Source organism: Elephantulus edwardii, unplaced genomic scaffold, assembly GCF_000299155.1.
Source record: "Elephantulus edwardii isolate Elephantulus edwardi_28Jun2011 unplaced genomic scaffold, EleEdw1.0 scaffold00051, whole genome shotgun sequence".
Classification (NCBI taxonomy): Eukaryota; Metazoa; Chordata; class Mammalia; order Macroscelidea; family Macroscelididae; genus Elephantulus; species Elephantulus edwardii.
This window is the reverse complement of record NW_006399801.1, coordinates 18,016,204-18,042,339: the sequence shown is the minus strand read 5'-3', so window position 1 is coordinate 18,042,339 and position 26,136 is coordinate 18,016,204. Positions and strand designations below refer to the sequence as shown.

The 26,136-nt window shown below is 35.6% G+C and overlaps 1 pseudogene; it reads right to left on the bottom strand.

Moving 5' to 3' along the window:
* Positions 1-13,387, bottom strand: part of LOC102864036 — a 59,999-nt pseudogene extending 46,612 nt beyond the window's left edge.
* Positions 13,388-26,136: the final 12,749 nt, after the last annotated feature.

Sequence of the window (26,136 nt, the reverse complement as noted above, 5' to 3'; positions counted from 1 at the left end):
CTGCGACTCGACGGCACTTAACAACAACAACAACATATATATATATATATATATACATATGCAGTTGTTGTTATGACTCAGTGACTGCGGTAGTGGGGTAAGTTTGTCAAAGATAATAAGTTTTGTTGAGGATATAACAGAATTCAGGGCTGTTGTACATAGAGTCACTATGAGTTGCTAGCAACTCAACAGCACATAACAACAGCAACAATGTGGATTTTAAGGAGGCCATAACTTTTTTAGGAGGATATTGCCCATTTTTATTCCAAGGACATGCTCGAGTATAATGTTAGAAGCATATCTTCTGAGAAAGATGGGATAAATTATGTACACTGTACTGAAACAGATGAGAGAGAGAACTGTCTAAAAAGTATATATGATTAGGTATTATTGTCATGACTTGAGTCCATAACGAAGGCTGCATAGTGGAGTGTACTTGGGGAGAGGGATTTTATACAATGAAAGGATTTTTCTCTTACTTTCAAAGAGACATACAAACTAGTGGGGAGGAGTGGGCAGGGAGAAAAGTGCAACAATGAATGAATAGAAATCCAAAATCTCTGTAAAATTTCATTAAAATTAATTCTAATAATAATAAAAGAAGTATATCTTCCTGTGGACTAAGCAACTAAGCCTCCCCAATTTTTAAATATATAGTGATGAGTTAACTAAAAATCCAGAGTAGGCCAAAATTACAACTTTAAATGATCAGAAAAGATGAGTTAAAAATTTATACACATATATTAGTGAAGCAAATAGGAGGAAAGAATTTGAAGTTCTGGGGAAGAAAGTTTTGGAAAATAGATCAGGCAAAAGGGTAGGTAATGTCAGCTACTATTCTGGATTCACTATTTCCATGAGTGAAAACTAATGCTGACTAATGAAGACGAGAGGAAAAGTATTCAGTCTTTTTATAGACAGCAGGATCGAAGAGATATTTTTAAAGGAAGTAGAAAGATAGTAGAAATATCCTGGTTGATCACTTGACGGAAATCTATATTATCCCTTGGTAACTTGAGATATTAAATTGAATCATTTATCATTAGAAAATGGACTAAAATAGTGATAAATGGTAGTATTATTTTAAAAAACAGTAACTATTCATTTCTTATACTATTAATATGCATGAAAAAGAAAGCTCTGACGGCCTATGGTTAAGGAGCTGATCTGCTCACCCAAAGGCATGAAATGCTTTGAAGAAATATGCACAATCGCCTCCCTTCGAATTATTGTCTCTAAAACATCCAGCAAAGGGTCAGCGATTCAGACAAGAAACTTGATAATACAATTATTACTCAAACATGCACATCAATCACTAAACCCAAAGACATTGAAGAATTCTAAAGTGTTTTAAGTCTGGAATTGATCAAATATAAATAGCTAGTCTCCGGAAACCCTATGAATGTTGAGAAATGATGAAAGTTATACAAGTGTTTAGGTCTTTTGCTCATTGGGTTGCTACTACTCGATGACACTTAACAACAACAAAAACAACAACATCATAGAGAGAGCTCAGTTGACCTAGTAGACAGAAAGTGATGCTACCAAGTCAAAGGTGGGTGATTTTAATCTGCAGCCCTCAGGCCTGGTCTTAACTGTTTTTGGTAAAACACCCTTCTAAGTGGTATAGCATTGGTCTGTCCATTTGCTGTACAGAGGTAACTGATGGTTGCTGTGATGCTGAACACTGTAACACGGATGTGTCAAATGTGTTAATGGTTACCCATGGTGGACAGTGTTTGGTGAAGCTCTCCAATTAAAACAAGCTTGGAAGCAGGAGTGACATCCACTTCTGAAATAACTTGCCTCCAGAAACCCTGGGAACATGGAGAAACAGTGAAATTTATACAAGTGTTAAGGTTTTTCGTTGATAGGGTCATTATAAGTTGTCTATGATTTGACGGCACTTAAAAAAAGCAATAACAACAATGCAATTAAGATACATTAATAATAATTAAAAATGACACCTGCCTGCTTCAGGGCCAGACCACAGACAAAAGAGGACAACAGACATCAGAAGAGGGGGCTACAGTCATGAGATAGACTCACTGCCAAAGCTACCACACTGAAGTGTTGGGGTGAGTGCTTCCTGCTACTCCCTGGACAGAAGCTGCTCCTGTTCAGGAACCTGATTACCCCACTCTACAGACTTATGAAGACAAGAGACTTCAGTAGAGAGGAGTTCAATCAAGTGAGACAATCATTTCCAGGGTCAGCATATTGTAGTGCAGGTGAGTGAGGGGTCTGCAACTCCCCTGGAGGGAAACTGCTTCTGCTGGGATATCTGGCTGTCATTGAGCCAACCCCAAAATCAAAGAAGAAATTAGAATTCTGAAATGCTGCTGCAATCAGGCAAGAGACTTATCACCAGAGCCAGCACATTGAAGTACTAAGGAGGGAACTGTATGCCACATTCTTGGACAGAAACAGCTCCAGATCAAGAATTTGGCCTTGTCATTCTATTGATCAAACAATGAACTAAAGACAATAAACTTCAAGATTGGTGTCTACAATAAAATGAAATTCCCACAGGGCTGCACTAGAGATCAGAGAGGATCTGATGGACTTTAGAAATGTGAACTTATCCACTTCACAGGCTCAGAAAGTATTTCAAAGAGAGTGAGTTGTCTATTCCCATTAGATGGAATATTTTAAGTGTTCAACTAATTGACAACATCATAAGGATAAAGAACTGTCAACAACCTATGCAAACACATTAGAAACAGCTTAACACATACAAAGAAAACCTTAACATAATTTCAAGAGAGCACTAGACAGCTTCAAACATTGTGAAAAACAAAATAAGCCTTATCCCAAAGAAAGAAGAGCATATTGTTTAGACAATGATGATCCCAGCGATGTTGTTGTTGTTGTTAAGTGCCGTCTAGTCACAGGCGACTCATAGCTACCCTATGAAGGAGAATCCTCGATGCTTGGGTGCCTTTTACCATCTCTCCAGGTTCATAGGATTTCTGGAGGCAAGCTATTATGGAAGTGGATGCCACTCCTCCTTCCAAGCTATCCCAGAGATAGAAGTTAAAATACATATATTTCAATAGAGACATAAAACTGCTACAGAAAAAATTGAAAGTGATGGAAGAAAGAATGGAAGCCATAAATAGAGTAAATATCCCAGAGACAGGGAATCATAAGAAATATACTGATGCAGAGGAATATGAAAAACTACAGTAAAAATTACAAAAGACAGAAAAGATAATTGAAACTATAAATTAAGAAGTCAAGAACTAAAAAAAGAATCATGGGACAGAGAGGGTAAAGTTAACATAATACTGGAAATAAAAGAAATGCATGAAAATGAAATCCAGAATATTAACGAAATGATAGACATTTCTAACATACTGGCAGGACAAAAAAGTAGGAAGAAGACATAGAACAGAGAGTAAGTTACATTGAGGATAAGAACTTTAATGGGAACATTGCCATTGTTGTTGTGCACCACGGAGTCAGAACCAAACTATAGCTGGCCCTCTAGCAGATTTTCAGAACGGATAATTGCATAGAAGGAATTTGCCCATCCTTCTTCCATGAAGCCGCTGATAGTCTCAAACTGCATACCTTAGAGATTGCAGTACAACTTCTTTCCACTAGACAATCAGAGAGGATGAGGTTGTTGTTGTTGTTATGTGCTGTTGAGACACTTGCGACTCATAGCGACCCTATGTACAACAGCCCTAAACTCTGCTCTGTCCTGTGCCAATCGCACCATCTCTGACACTACCATCCCGATTATCCCAGTCACTGAATCAATCCACCTCACAGAGGGCCTTCCCCTCCTGTACTGTCCCTCCACCCTCCCAAGCATGATGTCCCTCTCCAAGGACTGGTCTCTCCTTACAACATGTCCAAAGAATGTCAGATGAAGTCTCAGAATCCTTTCCTCCAAAGAGCCACCCGGTTTAACCCTTTCCAGGACAAATCTGTTTGTTTTCCTAGCAGTCCATGGTATTCTCAATACTCTTCTCCAGCACTACAGCTCAAAGGCATCAATTGTTCTTCTATCCTCCTTGGTCATTGTCCAACTTTCTGAAGCATAACAAGTGATTGTGAAGACCATGGCCTGTATCACACTCACCTTAGTCTCCAGGGAGACACCATTGCTCTTCAGTACTTTGGAGAGGTCCCTAACAGCAGAGTTTCCCATGGCAATGATCCTTTTAATTTCCTGGCTGCTGGTGCCAAGACTGTTGACTGTGGAGCCAAGCAAACTAAAGCTGTGTACAATCTAAATCTATTCACCATCTATCCTGATGCTGCTCTATGTACAGCAGCTCCGAACCCTTCCCTGTCCTGAGTCAGTCTCACTAATTCTGACACACCAACCCCCCATTGCCCCAGATACTGTATCAATACATCTCTTCTGGAATTGTCCTCTCCTGCACTGTCCCTCCACCCTTCAAAGCATGATGTCCTTCCCCAAGGACAAGTCTCTCCTTGCCACATGCCCAGGGTAAATGAGAAGGAGTTTCAAAATCCTGGCCTCAAAGGAGAGACTTGGATTCACCTTCTCCAAGACAGATCTATTGTTTTTCTTGGCAGTCCATGGTATGTTCAAGACTATTTTCCAGCACCATTACTCGAAGGCATCTATCTTCTTCTGTCATCCTTAGTCATTTCCCAGCTCTCTAAAGCATAACAAGTAATAGTGAAGACCATGGCATGGATTACATACTCCTTTGTATCTAGACTGACATCATTGCTTTTTAGTACTCTGGAGAGATTCATGACAGCAGATTTTTCCAATGCAATTCATCTTTTGCTTTCCTGATCATTGGAGATAAGAGTATTGATCATGAATCCAAGCAAGCTGAAATTACTAAAAGCCTCAATCTCTTCTCCGCCTATCATGGTGCTAGCAATTGTCCCAGTGGTAATAATCTGTTTTCTTGATGTTGAGCTTCAATCCATACTTAGGACTACAGTCCTTGAAGAAAACGTCCCAGATATTGGAAAGAATGAGGAAATTTATACTTGAGAAGCTCAACGAACTTCAAACAGACTAGACCCCACAAGAAAAAGGAGGGTCAGCTATGGGTCAATTCCAACTCTGTGGTACACAACAAGAGCAACAACAATGTGAATTCATTAAATGCAGCAATAAAGTAAAAAAGAGTAGCAGAATGTATTAAGAAAAAAACAAAACACAATGCAACAACAAACAACCAAAGCCAAGCAATATGTTGCTATAACTAAGAAATGAGAGCAAAGATAGACTAAGAATCCAAGGGTGTGGAAAAAAATATACTAAGCAGAAGTCACCCATAGAAAAGTAGGAGTATACTGCATTGAAGCTAATGAGGGAGAGAACAGTTTAAAAGTAATATATTTTAGGGAGTTATGATTATCATAAGAGTTTGGGATGAGTTTTGTAGAGTGATGCATACCGGGGGGGGGGGGGGGGGGGGGGGAGGTGTCCAGAGGGATTGTATACCAATGAAGGAATTTTTCTTTTACTTTTCAAAGAGAAGAGCAACTGGGGGTGGGTGGGCAGAGAGAAATGTGCAACAATGAGTGAATGGAAATCCAAAATCTCTGTAAATGTTCATTAAAATTAATTAAAGAAAGAAAAGTAAGAGTGGCAGTGCACATCTCTGATAAAATAAACTTTAGGATGACAAACACAATAAAAGATAAGGAAGGGAACTGTATAATGATTAAAGACCCAATGGAAAAGAGCAAAAAATTATATAATCTATGCAATAAATAATAGACTGCAAAATATATAATACAGAAATGAAGAAATAGACAGCACTACAATAAAAAGTTAAGAAACTTTAACATACCACTTTTACCAAAGGATAAGTCAATTCAAAAGAAACTTAACAAAGATACAGGAGATCTAAATTATACAGTCAACTCAACCTTGTGGATATATTCAGGGTACTACACTCAACTAGAAGTCCTATTTATTTTCTCCTAAAGTGTATGTAGTGCATTATCTAGAATTGAGAACTATGAAGCAAGCCTCAAAAAATTTTTAAAAAATCATTGAAATAATACAAAATATTTTTTCAGACCACAATGTCATAAAGTCAGATATTAAATGCATGAGGGTAAAGCTTATAAAACCACTTGCAAAACAACAACAAATAAAAAAATTTAAAATTTCCTCAAAACAAATAATGATCAAAATACAACATACCAAAAACATTTGTGATACAGAGAAGGCAATCCTCAGGGGAGAGTTTATAGCCATAGGCAAACACATTAGCAGTAAAAAGAAAGAAGCAAAATTAATTATCTAACTCAGTATCTCCATCAAATAGTAAAAGAACTACAATCTAACCCTACAGTGTGTAGAAGAAAGGAAATTATAATGACAGGAGCTGACATCATAAGTTAGAAAAGAGGAAAAACAATTGGCACAATGAATAAGAACAAGAACTGGTTTTACGAAAGGAAAAACAAATTAGACAAACCATTGGCAGACTTAACAAAAAAAAAAAAAGAGAAAATACAAATAACTCAGAAATGATAGAGGTGAAATCACAACAGAACCAGATGAAATTAAACATATAATATTGGGATATTTTGAAAATCTATATTCTGCTCGGTTTTAAAATATAGAGGAAATGGACAAATTTCTTGAAACCAACACCCTATTCAGACTTACACAGACAGATGTAGAACACTTGAACAGAACCATCTCAAAAGAAGAAATTATGCGAGTCATACAAAGAATCTCCCACAAAAAATGGCCGGGCCTAGATGGTTACACAGCTAAATTCTACCAAACATCCAGAGAATATCTATCATTAATTCTTTTAAATTATTCAGAAAAAAATAAGAAACATTTCCTGAGTCATTCTATGAAATAAAAAACTCATAATACCAAAACCAGGTGAAGACATTACCAAAGAAATAAAACTAGACCAGTATCTCTCATGAATTCAGATACAAAAATCTTTAACAAAATCCTGGCCTATAGAATACAACAGTACATTAAAAAAAAACCAACACACCCCATCGTGACCAAGTGGGATTCTTAACAGGTATACAAGTTCAGTGCAACATTATAAAAAAAAAATAAATGTGTAATTCATCAAATTAACAGAGCCTAGAACAAGAACTACTAGCTCATTGATGCAGAAAAGACCTTTGACAAAATTTAAAACACAGTCTTGTTTAAAATACTCTGTAAAAAAGGAATAGACGGTAATTTCAAGATAGTGAAAAGCATATACACAAAACCAAAAACCAACATCATTCTCAATGGAGAAAGTCTAAAGTTATTTCCATTGTAACCAGGGAACAAGCAAGGAGACCCACTTTCACCACTTCCATTTTACATTTGAAGTAGTTGCTCAAGAAATATGACAAGCCAAGGAAATAAGAGATATCCAGATTGGCAAAGAAGTGGTAAAACTGTTGGTGCATGGAGGCAATATGATAGTGTACATAAAAAAACCCCAAGACTGAACCAAAAATTGCCAATTTAGTTGAGTGCCAAGATACAAGATCAATATACAAAAGTCAGTGGGATTTCTCTACAGTTACTAATAAAACGCAGTTAAGGAAATTAAGAAAGTAATACCATTTACAGTTGTTATTGTCATGTACCATCACATTTGAATCGCCCCATAGCTGATGCTCAGGTGAGTTTGCAGAGACAGTAAATAGCACAGGTAGAAACTGTCCAACCTTCTCTCAAGGAGTAGCTGGTGGTTTTGAACCAAGTGCCTTTGGCATTGCAGCACAGTTTCTACTACGAGGCCACAAGAGCTCTCTACTATATTAAAATATTACCATTTCAGTAACCAACTAGAAATTGAGATTCTTGCAAATAAACCTAATTAGAGACACAAAAGACCTTTATAAATAAAATCACAAACTCTAATTCTACTGTGAGAAACAATATGAGACCTAAACAAATGAAAAAGTGTCTCCTGTTCATGGATAGGAAAACTAAATATAGTGAAAATTACAATTCTACCCAGAGTAATATACTTGTTTAACTCAATCTCAATACAGATGCCACACTCATTTGTAAAAGAAATAGAAAAGACATTTGGCAAGTTTACTTAGAAATATAAGTCTGGAAATAGTAAAACACTTCTGAAAAACAAAGTGAAGTGGGAGACATAGCACTCCCTGATTTCAAAACCTACTACAAAGTTTGATAACTAAAATGGCATAGCATCAGTACAATGACAATACATAGACCAATAGAGCAAAATCCAGAGCCCAGAAATCAAGCCAGATACCTATGATCAAATGATATTTGACAAGGAAACAATACCTATCAATTGGGAAAATGGCAACCTCTTCAACAAATCGTACTAGTAAACCTCGACTTTGAACTGTAGAAAGCTGAATCAGAATCCCCATCTCACAATACACACAAGGGTGAAGTCCAAAACCATAAAGATTCTAAGAGACAAATGGGATAAACTCAGAAGGCCTGGTCTATGATGTAAAAAGGCTGCCAAACACAGCCAGAAATGCACAACAAGGAGATGATAACATCAATGAATGGGACCTTCTAAAGATTAAGTCCCTGTACGCATCAAAAGCTTTTTTCCAACAGGTGAAAATAAAACATACTGACTGGGAGTGGGTGGCAGACACTTACAAAACATTTGGCAATGTTATCTCAGACTAGAGTCTCAAAACAAATGTTTACAGAATACCCTTAGACCTCCAGAAGAAAAAGATGGATAATCCAATTACAAAATGGACAAAGGAGGAGGAAAGACTTTTCACGGAGGAAGATATTTGGTGGCCAAAGATACATGAAGAAATGTCCAATCTCACTGGCAATATGAGAGATGAGAATAAAAAAAAAAAACCACACACACACACACACACAAAAACACACAACCAAACAAAACCAAACACACAATGAGATGCCATCTTATCCCAGTAACAATGACAAAGTTTAGTAGGACAGAAAGCAATAAAGTAGAGAGAATGTGGAGAAGTTGAAACTCTTGTACTCTGGTGGTGAGATTGTCAAATGGTGCAATCACTCTGGAAGACAGTAAGGCATTTCCTCAAAATGTAGAAACTCCCTATGACCCCACTATTCCACTACTAGAAATGTACCCCAAGGAAATTAGAAATGAGACACAAATGAAGATTTGTACACCAATGTTCATAGCAGCGTTATTCACCAACACAAGAACATGGAAACAGCCCAAATGTCCAACCACAACCAAATGGATTGAAAAATTGTGGTACATTCACACAATGGAATATTACGCAGGACTCAGAAGTAACAATTTTGAGAAATGCTACGTAATTTGGGAGAGGCTGGTGAACAATATACTGAGTAAACACAGTCTCATAAGGACCAATTCTGTATGAGACTATTAGTGTAAAATTAGAAGGATAATTAGTAAAACATGTATAGAAACTCAAGGAGGGTGTGAGGGGGACGAATGGGTGAGGATATGTATGGGTAAAAGCACAGAGCTGCACAGTTCAGTGGGTGGGGGCAAGGGAGAAGTATAAACGGGAAGGATCCAGGTGAAAAGACAGGGTCCAGTGGGCATGGTCCATTGGTGATTAATGTAATAAAACATAATATATGAAAATGATTTTATGAAATACGATCTGAACAAAGAACAGTGTAAAACACAAAGTATACAAACTTTGTAAGCAAACCAATCTTAAAAATAATGTAAAATATAATGTATATGAATGATTGTATAAAGCATAATATAAATGAAAGATTATATAAAACAAGATGTAAACGAATGAAACATAAAAGAATTGTTACATAAAAATCAATACAAATATTAAAAATAAAAATCTTAACATAGAGATTCCATATTCTTCTGCTAGAAATATACCCTAGGAAAATAGAATTGAGACACAAACATAGATTTGTACATGAATGCTCATAGCAGTGTAGTCCACAATAGCAAGATCATGGAAACAGTCTAAACGTCCATCAACAAACAAATGGATTGAGAAATTTACAGGCTGGGATACTATGTAGTCCTATAAAAAAAATACTACAACATGGGATAAGCTAAAGAACATTATGCTAAGTGAGCTAACTCAGTCCAATAATGACAAATACTTTATATGACAATTTTTATAAAAGTAGAAGGATAATTATTAAGATGTGTATGACAGTCTAGAAGGAAAGAGGAGGGTTCAGGGAACCTGACGGTGGGGAGTGGGGGAAGTCACAGCGTGTCAAAGTTTAGTGGGCAGAGGGAGGGGTATGGTGAAGGAATTAGGAAAGATTCAGTAGAGACCTGAAGAGATGGAGTAATAGAGGCAAAAGAACAATGGCTTTATAAAACACCATATTGAGAATGATCCTATGAAACACAACGTTGAATGATGGAATATGTGAAATACAATATATAAGAATGAAATGCAATGTATACAAATTTTGTATATAAACTCATAAAATATACACAACAATAATTGATTACTATAATGCAAAAGTTGTAAACAAAGAAAGAATGATAGTGGGGAAATAAGAAGCTGGTGACAGAGATGAAGTTTGTTGCTGTTGTTATGTGCCATTGAGTCACTTGCAACCGATAAAGACCCTATGTACAACAGCTCTGAGCCCTGCACTATCCTGAGCCAATAGCATAATCTCTGAAATATTTGACCCCATTTTCTCAGTCACTGAGTCAATCCGTCTCATTAAGGGTCTTCCATTCTTTTGCTCTCTCTCCACCCTTCCAAGCATCATATCCCTCTCCAAGGACTGGTCCCTCCTTGTAAAATGCCCAAAGTATGTCACATGAAGCTTCAAAATTCTTACCTCCAAAAGCAGCCTCGTTTCACCTATATGTTCTCCTAGCAGTTCATGGTATATCCAAAACTCTTCTCCAGCACCACAACTGAAAGGTATAAATTCTTCTTCTATTATTCTTAGTCATTGTCCAGCTCTCCAATGCATAGAAGGAAATCGTGAAGAGCATGGCCTGGATCAGGCTCCCATTAGTCTAGACAAACATTATTGTTTTTCAGTACCCTGGAGAGCATATTTTCCCAATCGGATTTGTCTTTTGATTTCCTGGCTGCTGGTACCAAGAATGTTGATTGTGGAGCCAAGGAAGCTATCAACAATCTCAGTCTTTTATTCGTCTATCATGACGTTGCTTTTTAGCCCAGTGATGATAATTATTGTTTTTTGATGTTGAGCTTCAATTCATATTGAAAGCTTCAGTCCTTGACTTTCTACAGCAAATGCCTCAGGTTCTCCTCAGTTTCAGCAAGCAAGGTTGCGTGATTGGCATACCATAGATTGTTGATGATTCTTCTGCTAAGTGTGCTGCCACATTTCCCCTTAAGGAGCCCAACCTCCCAGATGATCAGGTCTGCATGTAGATTGAGAGGGTATGGAGATAGGATGCATCCGTGTTGTGCACTTTTCTTGATTCTGAACCATGCGGTGTTTCCTTGCTCTGTACTGACAACTGCCTCCTGGTTCAAGTATAGGTATGTTTATGCAATTGATATAAACCTCTTGTTGTTGCTGTTGTTGAGTGTTGTAGAGTTGTAGACGACTCATAGCGACCCTATGAATGTAAAACCTAAACACTAGTATAACTTTCATCATATCACCACATTTATAGTTTCTGGAGGCAAACAATTTCTGAAGTGGATGCCATTCCTGCTTCTAAGCTTTTTTTAACTGGGGAGCTCCACCAAACACTGTCTACCATAGGTAACCATTATCACATTTGATACATCAGTGTCACTGTGTTCAGTATCACAGCAACCACAAGTTACTTTTGTACGGCAAATGGACAGACCAGTGCTATGCCTCTTAGAAGAATTTTTGACCCAAAAGCATTAAAACCAGGCTTGAATGCTACAGGTTAAAATCACCCACCTTTGGCTTGGTAGGCCATAAGGCCAACTGAGCTCTTTCGTTGTTGTTGTTGTTGTTAAGTGCAATAACTGAAGATCAAAGACAATAGTGTTCAGTTGATTTATATTTCAACATCAAGAAGATAATTATTCTCATAGCTGAACTATGACTCATATTAGATGGAGAAGAGATTGAAATTGTCAATAATTTTATTTTACTTTGGTTCATAATGAACACTCATGTAGGAATTTCCCAGGCAGGAAATCAAAAGATATACATCAATTCAGAGAAGTAAGGTTTGATTCCACCAGCTGTTCAATGGGGAAAAGATCTGTAATCTTTTCTCGTGTGGTTTATAGACTCTGAAAATCCATTATGAGTCAGTTATGAGTTGTTTCCAATTTGCTGCTACATAACACAAACAATGTGGAAAGAATAAAGCGAAAATTTATACAGTAACGCAGGAACTTATAGTCAACTAGGCTACCCAGACCAGACAATATTATTCATCATGTTATAGTGTCAGTTTTGTGCTTTCTAATATGTATAGAAACAGTACATTCAGCCCTTATTATAACTAGGCTTGTGCCAGAAGAGTATAGCTTAAAACTATAAAAAAAATCTGCTGGAACAGATGGTAAAATGAGGCATTCTTCATGATTGATAATAGGAATACCTGGTGAATTATCCAGCTTTGTATAGATATTTTTTTCCAGGAGTAAAAAGAAGACAGGATTCATGATGAAGTGGAAATATCATCCTTCCAGGAGCATGTATTTAAATGTTGCTTCCCAGGACAGGAAAAATTGCAACAGGAAATAGAACATGATTATGGCCAATATTATTGGTGCTGTATTATTTTGCCTATAACCTGGGTGAAACATTGAATTTTCTTAAGGTAAGATTTTGAGTAAATCAGTATGGAATAGTTATGACATTTTGCACAAAAAAAAATCCAAAACAAAAACAAAAAACAAACAAAACCCAAAACAAAACAAAACACTTTCACAGTTTGGAAGGAACAGTTACATCTTGTCTATTTTACCATATCTTTTATTAACAAAGCTACAAATTCAGAAGCTTCAATGTTTCTTCACATACATGCACACATGCAACACACACATTCATATAAGAATGTATAGTTATGATGTAACATGACGGATATAAATTATAAGTACTATATAGTTTTGAAAGTGTTTAACTTTAATTTAAAAACAAAATTTGAATTTTTAACATGAAGTTGTCTAGTTTTAGATGTACATAAACTTATGAAATAACAAACTACTGAAGCATCCTACCCTCCTTCACTTTACAGAAAATGTCATCAGTTAATTTAGTTCTGATGTGTCAACATCAATAAAATTTTGACTGGCTCACAAGACATGAACTCAAAGTAATTATTAATCGGAATTTCTTAATAGTAGCCAGAAGACCAGTATCTTCCATAACAGCATGGGCGGTAACAGACGTATCTGTAACAACCACAGCCACCATAGCCTCCATAACCACCGCAGCCACAGCCGTAGCCCAGGCCACCATAGCCATAGCCCAGACCACCATAGCCATAGCCCAGGCCGCCATAGTAGTTGCCGTAGTAACACATTCTATAAGAAAGGGTAGGTTCAGTTGAAGCAGAAAATTGGCTTCCGTAGTTTGAGTCTCCTAGTCCATGCATGTCCTTTTATATACCCTGAAGAGATGTGGGGGAAACCACAATTTGCGTTGGACTCATTCTTTAGAACAATTAATATTAAAAAGAAAACCTCAAAAATCTCTTTGCTGTTATGGTCAAGACAAGTAGTTACATTGGCAGGAATCCAACCATGAGATCATATGTCTAAATGAGACACTTATCTCCAACTTTTATAGCCTTTGCTTATTTACGACCCCATATTTAAACTTGATGACCAGTTTCATGTGGTCACACAAAGCATCTCCTTCCTTAAAACAGTTTTATTTTCTTTTCTCAATATCTTACCCTTCTTCCAAAAATACAGTCTTGGAATGACAAGGCAAGGAGTAGTGAAAGATAGAGATAAAAAGAGAAAGTAGGTTCAATATTTTATAAAATATGAAAAAATATGTTACCTTTTTGATCTAGTGCTTTGTCTTCGTCTACAGCAATAGTTGTTTCTCTTATTTTTACATTTACTGTAGATTCTTAGAGTAGTAAGATCTCATCGCTTCTATCATCTTCACATTTTCTGATTAGCTGGCAGATTCTCTCTGTAACTAATAGCAATTTCCTTGAGCCAAACCAGGAGAAACATATGCATGTAGAAGCGAAAACAGGAACAAAAATTGAGTATCTAAGAATATTTCTGGGTAACTAGTACCTCAGAAACATTTTCAAACCACAATAGAGTGTTTAATTCTTTTAACCACTTTTCACCTGTTTTGCCTTATTTTATCTGGCATCAGATTTCATATTATCAAATATTATTCTTAAACCTAAACAATAGATTAACTAGTAAATTCTGTCTACCTTAAGCAAATTACTATTTTAGGGACTATCTGTGGTTGAAGTAAGAAAAAGTAACTTGGAGAAACTTAAGAAGCAATCTGCTTTAAGTGTGAAAATGAAAGCATAAATGGTTGCATAACTCAAGGATGTAATCAATAACACTAAATTGTATAAGTAGAAATTGTTGTGTTAATAGACGTTTTGTGTATATATGCTAAACAATTAAATAATAATAAAAATCTTATTAAGTCTATGACGTTTAAGAAGACATTCCATGATTTTGGTTTTTCATTTATTTCCAGAGATCCCATAAACATCTCAAAATGTAATTGTACAGTATCCTTTGTAAGAACATAATTGTTTGAAAACAATACCTATTGTGTCTTAAAATTTGTGCTTTTAGTTTTTAATGAACAAAAGTCATGTACAGTATATCTACTAATAAATGTCAGTATTTGTTGATTTTTTCCATTTTCTCTCTTTTTTAAACCACTGACCTAGTGGCAAGAAGCTGTGCTGCAATTCCAAAAGCATGTGGTTGGAGAAGGATGGGTAAACTCTTCCTGGGCTATCAACTGCCTCTAAAAATCCACCAGAGTGTCAGCTATGGGTCAGTTCTGACTCAATGGTACAAAACAACAAGAAACTATCTTACTGTGGTCTCTGAGACTAGTTTTTGTGGGTTTTTCGGTGGCAGATGGCAGACCCTTGGCTTTGCAAAAACACTATTTTAGAGTGAGTGTGAGAACGTGTGTGTGTGAGAGAAACACTTTTAAAATAGTGTTGCTCCAAATCCAAGAGAGAAAAAACAACGTCCTTTTTTAAAATAAGGAAATTCACAGATTCTCATTGTGGAGCAGCTCCAGAATATAGAGAAAAATGCAGAAAATTTCAGAACTCTGAAGAATGGTAAGTATTGAACCAATATATGATGACAAGACAGTTCAATATTGGGGAATAAAAGTATTTTTAGTAGGTTGTATGTATAAATATGAACACTAGATACTATGTATGTCTTATATGACACCAAAATCATTGCTATATATAGAAACAACTAGAAAGAAAATACAGAAGAAAGTAATAGGAACTGAGTTGTCATAGGAGAAAGTATTGCCCTGTCTCAGTAGCCTGGTATCATGGCCAGAGAAGACATTAGTCTTGGGAAAAGACATGCTGTTGAGAATAGTAGAGTATCAGTGAAAGAGAAGATCATCCACGAGATTAATTGATTAATACCTTTGGCGCAGGATAAGGCAAGGTCGTGATCTGTTGTTCTTGTTCTCATTATGAGTCATAGTCAACTCAACAATAATATACAAATTAATGCCCAAGTATCTTAGGAATGAAGCAAATAAGAGGTAATTTTATAAGGAATTTGACTATAAAACGTTAAGGAAATCCATTCGTTTGTTCATTTCTTCCTCATTTATTATAAAATCTTTATTAATAACTTACTGTGACATATTTTGCTATTAGGATTAAGAATGAGAGAATAAACATGATAGTCACAGGCTCTATTTTATAAAATCTGTAATTAAAATACAGAACTAAAGATATAGGAGATTTTTACATATATAACACAAATTTATCATTATTAAGAATAATAAAACTAGATGAATTGCATAAAATTTAAAGAGTTATTGGGCTTAGACTAATTTAGAAAGAGTGGTCTTTAATTAAAAATATCTCTTGGGAAGTAACTTTAAATTTAATTGGGATGTGGAGAAAAAACATTCTTGTTCTTATAAAACTGTAGAATCTGTGAGTGCAAAGAAGTGTGTGTGTGTGTGTGTGTGTGTGTGTGTGTTATGTGTACATACACATGTGTGTGAATTGTGAGAAGGGATTTTATGCTATTACCAAACCAAAAGTCAATGAGATTGAAGTACTGTGATAAACAGGAGAAGGTGTTAGGGAGTAAATTAAGATAATCTGAAAAGAGCCAGAACATCTATAGAGACTCAAGGACAGGGCTTTCTGGACACCATTTGGCATAGTGGAGATTTTTTTTTTCTTTACAATTATGTGCTTTTTTTTGTTGTTTTTTAATTTGTTTGTTTTTTGTCAGATAAAGGTGGTATAGTACAATGTGATTTATGCTAGACTTTTGGAAGAACTGAGAAATAACACATACCAAAGTAGATGGGCTCTGTGTAGGTAATAGCTCTGATGCTAATTAAGTATCAAGGTCATTGTGATTTATTGATATTAAATCTATTCTGACTCATTGCAATCCCATTTCTTCAACTTATCACCTTACTTTGCTTGAATGACTGCTTCTTGGTTATGAATATGTTCCATAGGAGAAAAATTTAGTTAATTCTTAGGGGCAGTCTACTCTTGCATGATTAATTGACTCTGAAAGCCATCAGAGGGTCACATATAGGCCTGTTCTGGCTCGACTGTACACAACAACAACATAGATATTTTGTTTACAGAAAGTGAAGATGAAGCATTTAATGCTGACAGAAATATTATTGAATGTTTTCTTTTACTGTGATTCACAGTCAACACCTTTGGTAGCAGGAGTCAAAAAGCAAAAGATATATTGTAGTGAGGAAATCTACCACCAAAGACCCATCCAATGTTCTAAAAAAAGCAAGGATGTCTATTTAAAGACCGAGGTGTACTTGATCCAAGCCTTGGAATTTGTAATTGCTTCAGATACATCTTACAGTTGGACAACAGAAAACTGAAGAAGAACCAATCTCTTTGATTTGTTGTGTTGACAGAATATTAAGTAGACTATGGGCTGTCAAAAGAACAAACAAATCTGTACAAAAGTGGTGAAATTTATCTCTCACGTTGGGCATATTTTCAAGAGGAACCAGTCCTTAGTAACATCATCTTGGGAAAATTTGAGAGTCAGAGAAAAGAGGACCACTCCAAATGAGATGGTTTGACCCTGTGACTACCATATTGAGTTTGAACATGGGAGGAGAATATGAGGATTGTGCAGCATAGGACGAGGTTCTCATCTGTTGTTCATAGAGTTGCAATGAGTCGCAGTTGACTGAGGGCACTTAACAAGAGCAATATACAGTTGAAAGCTTTTGTATAACCAAGAAAACACATATAAACATCTTCCGGCAATTCTCTGCTTTTATTCAAGACCCATTTGACAATGTCAGTCATCACCCTTGATCTACATCTTCTTATGAATTCATCTTCAATTCTGACACTTTCCCATCCAGGTACTACTACAATTATTTTAAAGTATCTTGAGGGGGAAAAACAACAAATAAAAACACTTCACTTGCTTATGATGTCAACCATGCAATGTCTGTGTGTGTTTTGGTTTTTTAATACATAATTTTCCTTATATTGGACTATTTTTTTTAAAAAAAATAGGGAGTTTTAGTGAAATAGTCCATGACTAGTTGCATTGCTAACTCAAAAACTGTCTCTTTGGTAGTTGGAATCCACCACTTGACTCAGTGGGAGAAAGATGGGAAATCTCCTCCTGTGCTGATCCTGGCTTGAATACAACGATTTCAGTTCCGTTTAATTTCTTTGGAATGGACACAAGTATGAATCTTTTCTGCTCAGTTGACCAGTGAGTTTTCTTTCATATATCTTAGGTTAAAAGTAGTATAAGCCAACTATTTCAATAATAGGATCAAGATGGGAGAGAGGAAAGAGTAGGAAAAAGAATGCATAGATAATGAACACTTCACCGGAATGAACAAAAGGAAGAGCAATCTGAAAGAAATGAACAATTAAAGACTATATGTATGACAGTCAATAGGAAGAGTATATACAAACATTACAGAGGGATTTGGAGGAGTTTGTTGTTGTTGTAGTTAAGTGTGATTGAGTTATGTATGACTAATGGCTACACCACAAACAGTAGATCTGAACTCTGTCCTGGCCTGCCTCATCCTTACAACCTTGAGACATTTGATCCATTGCTGCAGACACTGTATCAGCCTCTATCATTGAAGGTCTTTCTCTCCTTCACTGATCTTCCACCTTTCCAACCATGCTGTTCTTTTCCAAGGAATAGCTTCTTCACACAACATGTCCAAAATATATGAGAGAAAGATTTACCAACTTTTTCTCCAAGGAACATTCTGGTTGCACTTTCTCCAAGACATATTTGTTAATTCTTCTGGCAGGTCATGATATATTCAGAACTTTAGTCCAACATCACAAATCAAATCCACGCATTCTTCTTCTGTCATCCTTTTTTCATTTTTTGGCTTTCAAATGTATAGCAGGTAATCAGAAAGATAATGGCATCATTCAGTTGCATCTTAGTCTTTAGACTGGCATCATTATTCTCGAAGACTTTGGAAATATTTCTAACAGCAGACTTCCCAATGTTAAAATGTCTCTTGATCGCCTGACTATTGCTATGAAGAGTGTTTACTGAGGATACAAACAAGATTAAATAATTAACAACTGCAATCTTTTCTTCCTCTAGCATGATGTTGCCTATTGTTCAAGTAATTAGGATTTTTGTTTTATTCATGTTGACATGCAATTCATGTTGAAGGCTACAAACCTTGATCTGCAGCAAGCACTTCAGGTCGTCCCGATTTTCAGCAATTGGGGGAAAGGGATGGAGAAAAACCTGAAAGAATTAATAAACAAATGAAAGAAAACCATTCTCTTTGTAAATCTTCACTAAAATAAAAGGAAGAAAGTTAAAAAGAAAGTATGAGAGCTTCTAGCATTGCATGGAGTCAATGAAACATCACATCAGGAATTTTGTCAAAACTACAGTTTTGTTTCTTTTTTTTTTTAGTGCCTTCAATGCATTAGAGTCATCTTTCTTAAATATTAGCTTCTTAATCTTATGTTATACACTTAGAAGTTGGACATCTACCAATTCTTTTTAGTGCATTGGATATTTATTACTTCCTCCTTATTTTGATGCTTCTTGCATCATTTATTATCTTGTCTGTATAACCTTTACAAACTTCTAATCAAAGTCTGCCTTTTAAAAAATCCTGTAAATTTAAGAAATGATAAGCATGATTCCTCTTCTGCCTTTATAATTGAAAGACTTTTCATAGTTCATTTTAATATTTTTTTCCTACTCAAGCTTCCTTCTGAAAATCAATCAGGTCTTTTAATATCACCATATCATCTGATTCCAATAACTAGTTTTTGTTTAAACCAAGTTTAAGAATCTCTTCTGACTTTCATTTTATACATTTCTTCCTGTCTTTTAAAAAAATGACCTTTTCTTTCTTGTTATGATCCTACCATCAATTGATCTTCATTGCATCAAAACTGTTTGTGAGATGGTCTCTAAATTCACTTACAACATACTCAAGGTCATAATTTGGCTATTAAAGACTCCTTTCATTTTCTTCAGCTGCAAACTTGAACTTGTGTATTAACATGTTTCATTCTACTGTCAGCATTTAGTCTTTTTCTGACTGATTATGGTAATAGATTTCTACATTGTATCTTTACACAGATGTAGCTGATTGGCTGCTTTGATATTTTACTCAGTAAGATCCAGGCATTAAGTGACCATTTATTGAAGAAAAGCATACCATTGGAAGAAAATGTGTTTCCAATGAATAAGTTGTTGGTCTTGCAAAATTCTTCCACGTGACCATGTTCATTATTTTTTTCACAAGAGTCATATTTTGAAACTAATTGCTATTCTCCTTTTTTTGTAACAAATAAGTAATTATTAATGCATCTTTATTGTATGTTTAATCAATTCAGACTGCAGAAGTTGATGAAAATCTTCAATTTGCTCTAGTGGTTAATGTATAGACTTGAATAATAGCTGTATTAACTGGTTGCTTGTGGGCATATGGATATTATCCTATCACTGGAAACATTGTGCTTTAGAGTGAACATTACAATATTCTTTTTGATCAGAGATTAGAAACAGTTACTTTTCTGTTTGTCATTCATGGCATGCTAGATCAATATAGTCGATGAATTAAAAACTATCAGTCTACTTTAAATCATACTTCATATATAGGATATATAGCTTTAAACATTACATTTCCTTTCTAACAACTTTCAATTTCCCTAAAGTCATGCTTTGAATATCCTATGCTTAATTTTTAATGAACATTTACATAAGTTTCTTCTCATTTTATGTCACAACCCAGAAGGAAATTGAAGTCCCAAAGAATTTACTCTAACCACTTTTTAAAAGTCTATTCTAGTATGAGGAAGCAGTTTTTCCATTTATATTTTGATTACGTTCCAGCATGAGGATTTCAGCTACTGGATCTGTATCAGGTATGGCATTGCTAATTTTTTTTTATTTCACTGGGCAATATTTTAGCATGTTTGTTTGGTTGGTTGGTTGGGTTTTTGGTTTTTTTTATTATTGTTGTTTCGGATCTTGCTCTTCAGCACTTCAATTATTTTCTCCATAATAGTTGATGACATTTATTGGACATGTAATCTGCATCCATTTCTGAGCTTGATGCTGGACATCTTTTTAAAAATATTTTTAAATTCATTTATTGTTGCTCAGCTTCCTTCAGCTTTTCCTTTCCCCTAGTCCAATTTGCAATTTATCTCTTGTGAACATTGTTGCCATATTTATGGACTGAAGCTCAACATTAAGAAAAAATTCTCAGCATTATTTGGGATGGTAGCAACATGATAGATGGAGAAGAGACTGAGGTTGTTAACAATTACAGCTTGCTTGGCTCCACAGTCAACACTCTTGGCACCAGCAGTCAGGAAACCAAAGACTAATTGCACTGGGAAAATTTGCTATCAGGGACTCTTCAGAATACTGAGAAGCAACGATGTGAGTCATCAGTCTATAGACTAAGGTGCACCTTATCCATGCCATGGTCTTCAAAATTACTTGTCATGCATCAGTGACCTAGGCAATATTGGAGGATGATAGGAGAAGAATTAATGTCTTTGAGTTGTGCTGCTGAAGAGTATTGAACATAACATGGACCACACATAAAGTAAACAGTTTTTATCTTAGAGAGGTGAAACCAAGTTTCTCTTTGGAGGCTAGGATTCTGAAACTCTATCTCACAAACTTTGGGTATGTGGCCAGAAGGGACCGGCCTTTGGAGAAAGATATCATGCTTGAAATACTAAAGAAGAAAGCAGGAGAGGACGACTCTGGACGAGATGAATTGATACAGTAACTGGGACAATGGGGTAGGTGTGTCAGTGTCAGTCAGACTGGTTCAGAGCAGGGCAGGCATAAAGTTGCTATGGGCAAGTGACTCGATGGGATATAACAATAACAACAATGATCATATAATCCTTTCAGACAGTTTTTCCTTTCATCTGCTCCAATGCAGTAAGTTCTATCCATCCAAATTTTTTCTAATACCCCCCCAGCCCCCATATCTGTCCTATTTTAGAACAGTGGTGCTATGGAATATTTGTGTTTTTGTGACTGAGATAATTAACTCATTGTATTATACTCCAGGTTCACACATATGTAATGTTTTATGAATTTATTATTTATCGGTGTTGTATAATATTCCCCTGTATGAATGTACCATAGTTTTTCTATGCATTCATTTGTTGATGTTGCTTCCATCCATTTGCTAACTTTCCAGGTCCTTATTTCTTGTCTGTCTTGGTCTGGAAGCTGCCCTGAAAGCCATTGATGATTGTTATTTTTCTAAAACCAATGACATAGCATCTAGTTTGGTCTAGTGGTAAGAAATGGTGCTGCAATCTCAAAGGCGTGTGATTAGATCCATCAGCTACTCTTCAGGAGAAGGATGAGCAATCTTACCTTCGATGTGATTAACGGTCTCTGAAGACCTGCTGGAGGGTCAGCTGTACGTTGATTTGGAGAACAATACCAACCAACAACAATAACAACATCACAACTACATTCAAGCCACACAGTAAGATGAACCAACAAAGAAGTTGTGAAGCACTGAAGTACAACTGGCCAATAGTTGAACACATAAATAAAAAAATTAAAGCTACAGGATAAAATAGGCTGATTGTGTACAATGTTATTTAGAGGTTAAATGTGGTAAATCAGAAAACAGCTTGGATGAAGGGTATAAAAAGGACAGACACAGATCCCTTATCATTTTTTAAATATGAATATTAAACTGTTAAAGAAAATCATAGAAAACTAAATAAGGAGAAACAGCTGCAAGTAAACTGGTATCTTAATAAAGACTATGGTAAAATTCAATTTTTTTGTCATATTTTTTTAATTGTGATTTTAATGAAAGTTTATAGAAAGGTTGGGTTTTCGTTCATTCATTGTTGCACATTTTTCTCTCTGAACCCCTTTCCCCTTCCTCCATCTATTTACAATGCACTTCATGTTCCAGATTTTTGTCATACATTCCTTTAGACATTTCTTCCTCTCATCTATTATAATGTAGGGTTCATTATTTATCTACTCTTTTCCTATTCTTCCCACAACCACCCAAGTCAGTTCTATTTTATAACAGCAGTCTTATGCAGTGTATATCCTTTTGTGATTGAGATATTTCATGAAACATAATGAAATCTGGAGGACAACTACCTGGCCAATGACTAGAAGAGATCAATATTTATTCCTGTTTCAAAAAAAGGTGACCTGATAGAGTGAAAATTATCAAACGATGTCACTAAAATCACACACAAAATTCTGCTAAAGATTATTCAAAAACTTTTGGAACAGTACATTAACAGAGAACTACTAGAATTGCAAGCTGGGTTTAGAACAGGTCATGGCACTACATACATTATCACCAATGTCAAATGGATCTTGGCTGAAAGCAAAGAGTACCTGATGAATGTCTATCTGTGTTTCATTGACTATTCAAAGGCATTTGACTGTGCAGATTACAACAAATTGTGGCTAACCTTGATAAGAATGGTAATTCCAGAACACTTTATAGTGCTTATGAAAAACCCATACTTGGACCAGGAGGCAGTCCTTAGAACAGAGCAGGGAAACACTGCATGGTTCAGGATCAGAAAAGGTGTTCATCAAGGGTGCATCCTACCTCCATTCCTTTTCAATTTATATACAAAACTGATCATTCAGGAGACAGAGAGGCTGGACTTATGAGGAGTAATGTGGCATCATGATTAGACGAAGACTTATCAAAAACCTGCATTATACAGATAACACACTCTTGCTTGCTGAAACTGAGGAGGCTATGAGGTGTTTGCTGCAGAAGTTCAAGTGCTGTAGTCCTAAATATGAATTAAAGTTCAACATCATGAAAACAAAGAGTCTTAGCACTGGAACAATTGTTAGCTTCATGATAGAGAAGGGATTGAGATTGTTCACAACTTCAGCTTGCTTTTTTCCACAATCAATACTCTTGTAAACAGCAGTCAGGAAATCAAAAGGCAAATTGCAGTAGGAAAATGTACTTTCAGCAAAGACTCTAGGGTACTGAAAAGCAACAATGTCAGTTTGGAGACTAAGATGTGCCTGATCTGTTAATGTTCTTCACAATTGTCTGCTATGCATCAGAAAGCTAGACAATTACTATGGACCATAGAAGAAGAATTGATGTCTTTGAGTTGTAGTGCTGAAGAAGAGTGTTGAACATACAGTAGACTGCCTGGAGAAGAAAAAAGAAAAACAGATCAGTGCTGGAGAGGATAAAACCAGGCTGCTTCCTGGAAAAAGGACTTTGAAGTTTCGTCTCACATAGTTTTGGTACATTGTCAGGAGGAACAAGTTCTTGAAGAAGAACATCATGTTTGGAAGGATGGAAGGACAACACAAGGCAGGAAGACACAGGATAAGATGGATTGACTCTATGAGTGGAGATGTGGGGTTGGGTTTGTTGGAGACAATGAGATTTTTTCAGGTTAGGACAAGGTTCAGAGATGTTGTATATAGGGTCACTATGAGTCACAGATGACTAAATGGCACACAAAAACAACAACAATGTCCTCCAGGCTCACCCATGTTGTATCATGTTTTATGAGTTCATTGTTTTTCAGTGCTATGTAATATTCCATTTTGTGAATCTATCATAGCTGCTGTTTTTCCATTGTGTGAATTTACCATAGTTTCCTATCCATTTGCTGATGTACACTAGGGCTAATGCCATGTCTTTGTTATTTAAAATAATGTAACAATTAACATGATTGTGTGTATATCTGTTTAAGTTGTGGCTCTAGTTTTTTCAGAGTATATTATAAGCATTGGGGTATCTGAGTCAAATGGCATTTCTATTTCCAAATTTTTTATAAAGTGTCAGACTGCCTTCCATAGTAGTTGTACAATTTTACATTCCTACCAGCAGTGGATAAGAGTTCTAAACTCTCCACAACTTCACCAGCATATGTATTGTGCTGCCTTGCTGAACTTTGTTATTGTTACTGTAGTGAGCTGATATTTCATAGTTGTTTTTATTTGCATCTCTCTGATAGGAATTTTGAACATTTCTTCATGTGATTTTTTTAGCATCTGTATTTCTTCTTTGGTGAAGAAGCCGAGCACACCACATATAAAATAGGCCTCAAAAGAAAAACCGCAAGGCAAATCATAGTCAAATTCACCAGCATAAAAGACAAGGAGATAATTCTTAAAGCAGTTAGGTAAAAATAGAGAGAAATCTATAAAGTAGAGCAAGTAAGATTAAGTGTTGATTTATCAGCAGAGAGCATGCAATCAAGAAAACAGTGAAGTAACATATATCATACACTTAGAGAACACAACTGGGAATCAAGAATATTATAGCCAAAAAACTGTCCACTAAATATGGTGGAGAGATCAAGATATTCTCAGAAAAGCAGAAACTAAGGGAGTTTGTAAAAACAATGTTGCAGGAAATCCTGAAGAAGTCCTTCTCACAGACAACAACAGTAAAGTGGATAGGTCAAAGTAACCAGAAACAAGGCCAACAAAAATCACGAAAATATGAAAGCGATAAAACCTTGCTTCGTGATAATTACACTGAAAGTGAATGGTTTACATATACCAGTGAAGGGTAAAAAAAGTAGTAGATTTTATAAAAATATAAACCCATCAAAATGGTATCTACAACATACAAACTAAAAAAGCAAAGAAAGGCAGACTAAAAAGAAAAGGATGGGAAAAAATATACAAAGCAAATGGCAGCAAAAAAAAGGAGTAGCAATATTAATCTCTGATAAAATAGATTTTAGTGTAAAAAACATCAAAAAGAACAAGGAAAGATATTATCTAGCACTTAAAGGTTCGGTAAAGCAAGAGGACATGGCCATAATAAATTATCTATGTACCATATGATAGCGCTGCAAAATACACAAAGCAAACATTAACAAAACTCAACAAAGAAATATATATTATCTCAATAGTAATAAAGCAGTTCAGCACACCACTCTCAATGACAGATTGAACTACACAACAAAGCTAGACTAAAACTTAATTAAACCATAAAATTGACTAACTTGATCATATATATAGTTTTCAAGAGATAAGAACAGGATCAGCCAAAATAAATGTTATGTGGGTATGAATAATAGAGAAGCAATTGCTGCAATTACTCAACAGTTTTTTAGTGGTATGACACCCATTCTTCAGAGTGCACAATGAGCTGTCCATTTCGCTATAATTTCTCAAAATTCCTTGTCAGTGCGATATATCAAAAAAGTTCATTATATTGGTTGATCCCAAATACTAGCGATGTTAATTTTGACCATTTTGTTAAAGTGATTTTCTAAAAAGTCTCTCAATTTCTTTTTGTAATTAAGAGATATTTTAGGAAAATTATTTAAGAGTATGAGAATATCTTTTTCCCCATCAAATTATCACCTACTGAATAAATTCATTGATAATTATCTCATTCCATAATAAAAGGTATTATATAATTGGTTTTTTACTTTAAGAAATAACTTTCCATTTTGAATAATATTGCATGAGTTCCTTGTTTTTCAATGCAGCATAGTATTCCATTGTGCGAATATACCACAGCTTCTCTATCCATTCGTTTGTTGA